Source organism: Pteropus alecto, unplaced genomic scaffold (genome assembly GCF_000325575.1).
Source record: "Pteropus alecto unplaced genomic scaffold, ASM32557v1 scaffold114, whole genome shotgun sequence".
Classification (NCBI taxonomy): Eukaryota; Metazoa; Chordata; class Mammalia; order Chiroptera; family Pteropodidae; genus Pteropus; species Pteropus alecto.
The window spans coordinates 1228925-1237661 of NW_006435793.1; positions in this window are offsets into that span (position 1 = coordinate 1228925).

An 8737-nucleotide genomic window follows, 5' to 3' on the forward strand; every position below is an offset into this window, starting at 1 on the left:
GATAAGATTGCAGCCCCTACCTACACTTCGATTGCAGCCTGTGAATGATCCTGAAGCAGAAGATCCAGGAAATCTGCCTACACTCCTAACACTCGGAATCTATGAGACAATGAACACTGTTTTAAGTCATTAAGTTTTAGAGTAACTTGTTACAAAGCGATAAATAATATGCCCAGAACCACCACCCTCAACATCAACACTCAGGACTTGGAAATAAGAATCGCTCATCAGGAAGCAGTGGACAAATTGAACAAATTCCAGATTTGCATCAGTACCTTCACTAACCTTCCTTATAAATGTCTAGACTGTTCAGTGGTGTAGGTATTACCACTAAGAGCTCCCAGTCATTGTGGCCATGCCAGTTAGAGGTCAATTTCAGACCCTCAGCCATCTTTGTGCTGCTGTCCATAGTGTATCAAAGATAGGGCACTGAGAGTGGTCTGCTTCTTGTGAAGTCAATAAGGGTTGCATTTTCTGTAAAAGACTATAAACAAAGCCAACTAAAGGCAGTCTCCATCCTATTACTATGCACTGGAAATTCTAAACAATGTCAGTGATGAAATACTGCTCCCCATTGGGCAGACAGCCCTCTCTGCCTCCCTTTGGTGCATCACAGACTGCCAGGACAAAGATCTTACAAATACTTGGCAGAGCAAGGTTTGCTGCTGTGCATACCCTTCCTGATAACTCCATCTGCGTTTTTTTTTTAATAGAAAACTGGGTCTCTTACCCAACACAGATGCCCTCACAGATTAAGAGTGGCAAGAAAGAGCAGGAGTAAAGGCAAAGGCAGGCTCTGGATCAAAACAAATTAGACCTTATGATTGACTTTCAGGAGTGTAACAGTGCCCCACGCACAGTCACCACCTGTGGTCACCTGTCAGTGGCAATATTTATTCTCATTCATTCAAGAAATATTTATTGAGTGCCTAATTTGAGCCAGATATGGTCCTGGACTAGGGAATCAGTAATGAAAAGACACAAATAATTGCCTTTATGGAGCTTATATTCTAGCAGAAATAGATTGAAATAAATTAAAAATAAATGCTACGAAAGAAACTAAAACAAGGAATGGGGAATGGCATGTGCAATGACGGATTCTGCAATTTTAAATGAGGTGCTCAGAGGAGACTTCAATAAGTAGGGGACATTTGAGCAAAGATCTGAAAGAGGTAATGAAGAGAGCCATGTGGATACCTGAGGAAAGAACAATCTGGGTAAAAGAATGATCGAGCGCAAATTTCCTGAGAGTGCAGTATACTTGGAGTATTTGATAACAGCAAAAAGGTCAAGAGGGCTGGACTGGAGAAAATGAGGAAGTGGCAGTAGATGAGATCAAGGAGGGTAATAATCTCTGCTTCTCTTCCTTTCCCAAATCTTCTGTGAATTCCCTTCATCTGCGGAATCTAAAGTTGAACACTGCTGGCAAAGGATTCTAGGAAATATAGGTCCAGGCTTCCCACTTCTGAGAACAGAAGTGGGCAGAAAAAGTGCTAAATACCAATAAGTAATATGGCACATTAACTTTCTCCCACCTTCCCTTTAGTATCTGAAAAGAATATTGTCAAAAATACCTTCTACCACTTTAAGACACTGACATAACCTGAAAGAATTAAAGAAACACTCGCCTGAAAGCGGCCTGATTTCTAGTCCAAATCTACTACTTGACCTTGAATAGGCCCCTAAACCTCTCCAAATCTCAGTTTCCTAATCTGTCTAGTGAAGACAACAAATATCTATCTGTCAAAGTCATGAATATTTAATGATTTGGTACATGTGAATGACTCATCCCAGTATCTGATATACTCTGAATAGCAGCTAATATTATAGATGAAAAAATTAAGAGTCCTATGAGTCCTAACTCTGGCTCCACTGCCCAGTCATTATATGATATCAAGTAATTTCTTTCACTTCTGTGAAAATCAATTTCCTCATCTTTAAAATGAGAATAATAAGACCTACCTCATGGAGTTATTTTGAGGATTAAGTGAGATAATAGAAATATGATACTTATGCTGGTACACAGTAAAGTCTCAAGGAATGCTAATTAGGATTAAGAAATAAAGGGGTTGGATTTTCTTCAAATTCCTTTTGTATCCTACAGTACTTGGTGCTAACAGTGAGTCTGTAATATAGGACTTTCATAATCTGCCTTTTTCAGAACTTGTGGGATTTACAAATCTTATTTCCTTATAAGTATATTTCTTTCTAACGCACTTTAGGAAGAACACAAGAAAACTAGAAATGCTTGGCTGTCTAATCACCTGCATGTCCACTGCCCAGATTTCTGTGCAGGTGCTGAAATCAAGAAGCAGGAGTTATCACGGATGACCCTGACCCTATGGGTCTCGTAGGTCATTTAAATTAACTCACCCTTTCACTTTCTCATTTGTCTACCACTTGGCCTCTTTGTCTACAGGGCAACTGCATAGTTGAGGAAGGTGGTTCTATTTTCTGGGGATATTTCATCAGGAAGTAAACCCAGTACTGAGGACTTGACTGTCCCAAAGAAACTTACATGGCCAAAGCCAAGCAAGGAAGGAGAGTGGAGAGCAGGCAGCAGCCTACCAATCGCTAATTGCACTGCTTCCCAGAGCCCCCATCGTGGCCCTGGGAACTGTGAGAGCTATAGGAAAGAAGGAAGTGGCAGAGGATGCTAGACAAAGGGCATAAAAATCAGAAAGAGAATTGAAGGAGGCTTCCAAGAAGAACTACATTTGAATTGATTTTAGAAGGATCTAAAGGAGTTAGCAAGGTAGATGGGCAGAGAAGTGGGAGTACTCATGGTTATGTCCAAGATGGAATTCTAGGCAGAGAGAAACAGCAAGGAGAAAGGCATTATGTGTCCCAAGTCCCACAAGTGGCTTAGTGGGATTGGGATTGTGGTGGGAGATAACATCTGCAGCTCAGAAAAGACCTACAAGCTAGAGCCAGAGCTTGCAAGTCCTCAGACTCAAGGACCTTGCTGAAGCCATGGAAGACAACCATATCACCTGTGGTGTGTAGAGTGAGAAATAATCCGTTAAATTAATTAAACAAGGAGGCCATTAGACTGGTATGGCTTTAATGCTGCAGCAGCCTATATAAGTAAACCAAGATCTAAGTCTGGAAATGCTTCAAGTTTATGAAATCAAAACACTAAGGACAATCAATCACAAATAGCCAACTAGGCTTTAAGCTATAGCCAATCAAATAATTTAGTTTCTTTGCTTCCACATTTTATATAAGCCTTTCCCCTGGCTCCTGTCAGCAGAGCACTTTTAACCACCTCTGGTTTTGGTGTTGCCCAATTCCAATCCATTTTTGCTCAAATAAATTTTATATGCCTCAGCTTTTCTTCTAATGAGTCTAAGAACCAAGACTTGCAATGCACCTGATCATTTTTAACACCCTATTCAACTCTACATAAGCTTTATTTACCACACTGGAGTCCCACCCCCTTTATCTTCCCTGGCATCTAGACTCTTAGTCAGCTACCATTTTCTGTTTCTATATTTTCTAGCACTGTTTCCAATTATTAATCATTTCAAGGTAGAATAAGAACCATCAACTCTCTACATTTTTAAGTGACAGTGGGGATTTAGTCACAGTTCAGCACTAGAGAATTCTCTTAGAATGGAAATAATCATTCCCAACAGAACTGTGTAATACATTGGTCAAAAGAGGATGTTGACTTTCTTTAAAAAGAGAGACTCAATTGATGTTAACCTCTAGATGTTGCTAATTAAGTTTTTTCCACCAAGTCAGTTATCAGCCAGTTTCACAGATTTCATAGCCTTTTGCTTTAGTGTTCCCTTTGTGGGAATCCTGGCAGAAAATAAGCCTGTCCTTTTTGCTTTGTTGTTCTTGCTTACAGGGTCAACTAGATAGATTGTGTCCACTGAACCTTTTTGATTGAAGGTTTCTGACTCCTTTTGGCTAGGCAAGCCCCTAGGTCCCTAGGTCTACCTTCTGGACTCACATCGTGGCAATTTCTTTTTTATTGGATTTCTTCTGATTGATCCTTCTGCTGCTGTACACTGTAATTTTCTGCCCAGGATGTTTCCTGGAAGTAAATGGTGACTTCCATTTTTCACTTAAAGTCTTAAAACTTTCTAGTCCATGTTGATGGAGGCCTCCTATAACCTAGGTATACCTTGTCCTTACTGAAGCTGTCCAGCCCCATCATTATGGTGACTCCAAGGGACAGTGGAAAGAAGATGCAGAGGACCTGTGCCGACATCCAGGGCTGGTTTTATGGATATATGACCTGTGTAGTCACTCAGGGCCCCACACTTGGAAAGGCTTACGCTCGGTTTAATGCTCTGCTGTCATCACCTTGAAATTATTCATAGCTTTTTCCAAAATTTTCATTTTGCACCGGGCCCCATAAATTAGGTAGCTGGCCCTGCTGACATTATAATCCCTTTTGATAACGAAAATGAGCCTCAGTGTTTCATCAGGTCTAGTTTTTCAGGGGAGCAAAGCCAGTTCATTTACTCCTACCATCATGCCTATGGCTGCATACCTGGTAAACTGAATTTCAAAGAAGTCTAAGGACACCATTACACTGGGAAACGATGGACAGACACATAACTATGGCCAGCTGAATACTACTAGGCACCATGCACAACTTCACTGCCAAACTCCAGACCATTCAGGATAATAAAGACAATCAAAATTGTCAAGGCACTGAGAGCCTCCCAAGCTGTGCCCAGCCCCAGCTATAACCTCAATCAGCCTAAGACCAGTTCCCTAGAGAGTGGTACTTGAACCATCCAAAAAAAAAGAAACCATAATTTATAGCAATCTGGATCTGTTTTTAGGAAGTGTAAAGGGAGATGTCTCTTTGATTAAACCTTTTATTCATTTAAATACAGTTAAACTAAAAAACCAGGTTAACAGAACAATGCTCTGTTTTCTTCCTTTTAATCTAAGAACATCTGGTTTGTTAGACAAGCAACCTGAGAAGAAGGCATCTCTCCAATTGTGGAGAGTTTTTATACCTAATCTCCTTATTCATTTAGATTTTATCCAAAGGAGTAAAGCTGTTATGTTGGATTTCACTTGCATTCACTTGATAGCCAGTTGCCAAGGAAATCAAAATGCTTAAAATTCTGGCTACAAAAAAAGGAGATATAGATATATAGAGAGATGTAGATATAAAATATGTCCTGCATATATATCTAGATATAGATATAGATATATATACATACATACACACACTCCTATATATGCACACATACATATATACACACATACACATTTATACATATATATATAATGTCTCTCGACTAGTGTGCTATAATTTTGGAATAGTGATTCATTTTCTTGGCTAAAATATGCTGTTAATTATAGAAGCAGTAGTGTACTGGAGCTGTCTCGTAGGCTCTCAAGCACCAAATATACACGTCTCTTCCCACCTTCACATTCGATAATGTCACATTGGTGTCTCGAAATTAGCCATGATGGAAGTACTTATATCATGGGGATACATGCTACAAACCAGGGCATTATTCCCCAAGAGCTCCATTTACTGGTATACCATTGTATGGAGAGGGCTTACTGTAAAGAATTCTAAATGAAACTTGGAAGTTGTGTAAATTAAGACGTCATAGATTGAAATTATTAAAACTAAATAAAACTGATGAAGAATGGTTAAAGTAGGAGTTTTCATTCCACATTAAAGGAGAGAGAGAGAACTGGGAGAATAACATGTAACTCCATTAGCTCCAACCTGTTGCTGTGGACCATCTTCCAGAGAGAGCACGGGGTAGCCTAAGACAGCAGTTAAATCCTTCCCCTGACCTTGAGCAACGCTGCACCTAAAACTGAGATTAGTGAATACGTGTGCGTCTGTGGGGGTTAGGGATATCTAATGTCATAAGTACAAATCATAAAAATAAATGACTTCATAAAACACATGCCTTCATTTTCTCAAACTTAATACTATTAAACTAAAGACAATTTTATAAGGATGGGGGGAATCAAAACCATCAGAACACTAATTATCCCATTATGTGTAAGTGTATAAAAATAATCTAAGCATTATGTATAACAGAGAAACAAACTGATTAAAACTGAATAGGAACACTTTCGTTCTTTTTTTCTCATCAAGCATCATCATGAGAAGGAACCCCCTTCCCAACAGGAGATTATGAGAAATTAAACAAAGGATTTATTGCTCAGCTGTCTCTGGCTGCAGAAATGTATGGCCAAAGGGAAAATTGCAACAGATGAGTTCTGTAGAGGGAAATGAGTCCGCTGCATTTCATTAGTGCTGGCAAAGTTCTTACAGGAATAATCCAGCCAATTTCATTCTATCTTTTCAGCTTTTGGATATATCACTAAACACCCTCCACAGCCCACCAAATACCCAGTATTTACTTTTCTATTAACTTCTTTATTCTGTAATTCTTAATGGTGGAGAGAGCTAGAGAGATGGATATGGAAGGTATATAGGAATCTTAAGATCAGGTGTATAATTTAGTTTCAATATACCTTTTTTTATAATATAAATTAAAGGAAGAAAATCTGGAAAAATCTTCTGGACTAGTGAAAATACAGAAAAGATGCAGCGTATCATGGTTTACAGACATGGTTTACAGTGCTAATTATTAATGCTCTAGGCTAACTATTAACACTCTAGCACTGTGTGCATTCTGTTCCAAATGCCTTACATAATTAGCCTATTTAATACTCACAACAACCTTATCAGGTGATTATCTATTATAAATCCCTTGGTATAAATGAGGAAACTGAGGCACAGAAAATCTAAGTTACTTGCCCATGATCATATAACCAGTAAATGACTGAGCATGAATTATAAAACCAGTAAGTCTAGTTCTAGACTAGAACTTATGTGTCTGTGCTCAAAACTTCTCCACCTTGCTGCCTTGAGCAAGAAGATACCCACCTTGAGAAAGCCAAAGAGATGAAAATATAAAACTACCAAACACATAATTTGGGGTAGAATTTTATTATTGTTATTTTACAGAAAGTTAGTCTTATATAAAGTAACATATATACATAGCACATTTCTCTTTTATCATTGAGAAATTTTTCTACCCTGCCAGACTTAACTTTCATTTATCTCCTTGAAAGACTTCCTCTTTCCCATCTCCTGGTACAGCCATCACGCAGAATACAGTGCTGCTTATGAGATAACTTTTCAATAAATGAATCAACCAACCAATTAGTCAGTGGCTGATATAGAGTTAATTTGGCCTGGAATTGAACAGTGCTTGCTGTGGTTTATTATTTTAACAGTCTAAGATGTTCTCAGAGCATCAGGACAAGCTTTGAAGCTTTGTAGGCAAGAGCTGTAAAGTCCTTGTGTGAATAAAATGAAGAAAAGATGTTGGGAAAAATAAAGAAATTAGTCCTTAATGATGTGTCGATAATGTTCCAAGTACAAGACTGTAGGTATCATTTAGCCCATTATTTAATTCTAATAACAACCCATTTGGCAGATGAGAAAATGGAAGATCGACAAATAAAGCAATATGCCCAAAGCACACCAGCTAATAAACAGAAAATTAGGGCTGTGAGCCAAATCGTTCTACCTCCAAAGCTCTTTTCACTTCCATCCTATATTTCAGGTAAGTGAAGGAGCAAAGCAGGAAAGGGAGGAGAGGGGGGAGAGAGAGGAGAGGAGGAGAGGGAGAGAGGTAAAGAGGGTGGGAGGAGAGAGGAGAGAGGGAGGGAGGGAGGAAGGGAGGGAGGGAAGCAGGAAGGGAGACAGAGACAGAGAGACAGAGACAGGGGTAGCGGGGAGAATGAAGTGTGAATAAGATGAGATTTAGCCAAGAGATTAGCTTTATCCATGAACCTCAGTTGCTACTCTAGTTTGCCCTAGAAATATCCAGGCAATTATTTTAATCCCCCAATTTCCTTAGCTGGGATTAAAATAAGAATGACCCAGTTATCACAGCCCTCCTGACAGCAAAGTCAGGGCTGACATCCAATTAGTTTGGGCTTCACCGTGTTCTGGCAGTCCCTCCCCATAAAAGAAAAAGCCTCAACAGAAGCTCTTTTTCACCTTCTGAGTTGGAGGTAATTGCCCCTGCTTGGAAAATTCCACACCTCCATACCCTCAGGCAGCAACGTGGCCATTCATTTGCAGTCTTGGCACTAACCTGGCAGCTGCAGATGCCCCCTTAGCAGTTTAGGCTGTCTGGTGAGACACCTGTTCTCCCTAATTGAAGGCGATGGGCAAGGGGCTGGTAGAAGAATACCAGCAGCACCTCCTCTAATGCCTTGTGATTGGACAAAAACTCACAAGGAGCCGTATGTGAAGAAAATTCTGCCTGCCATAGCAGTTCTTCAGAGGAGAGCCAACTTGAGGTACTTGCAGTAAATCAGACACCCAACAATCTGATGATGGGCAGTAGAGAGATGCCTTTAGGAAAGAATTCCTAAGGAGGAAGTATAAAGAAGTGAATAGTGTGCAATGCCCTCTCCTCGTTGCTAGTACTATACATTTAAAAATCTGCAGCATTCACATCCTCTTTTCCATCCACCACCTCCCACTTTTTAGTAATTGGTTAATGGATGCTAAAAGCATGATGAGGAATGTAGCATACCCAATTTATTACTAGAGCTCATTTCATAGATAGCATACTGCATTGAATATATAGTTTACATTTAGAGATCGATATTACTTGGCTGCAATTTGATAAGTGCTTCTAATTTAATTTCCAGCTATGGCATTTACTTAATCAAAACTTTGGCAATGAAAGTCGATTCAAACACGCAG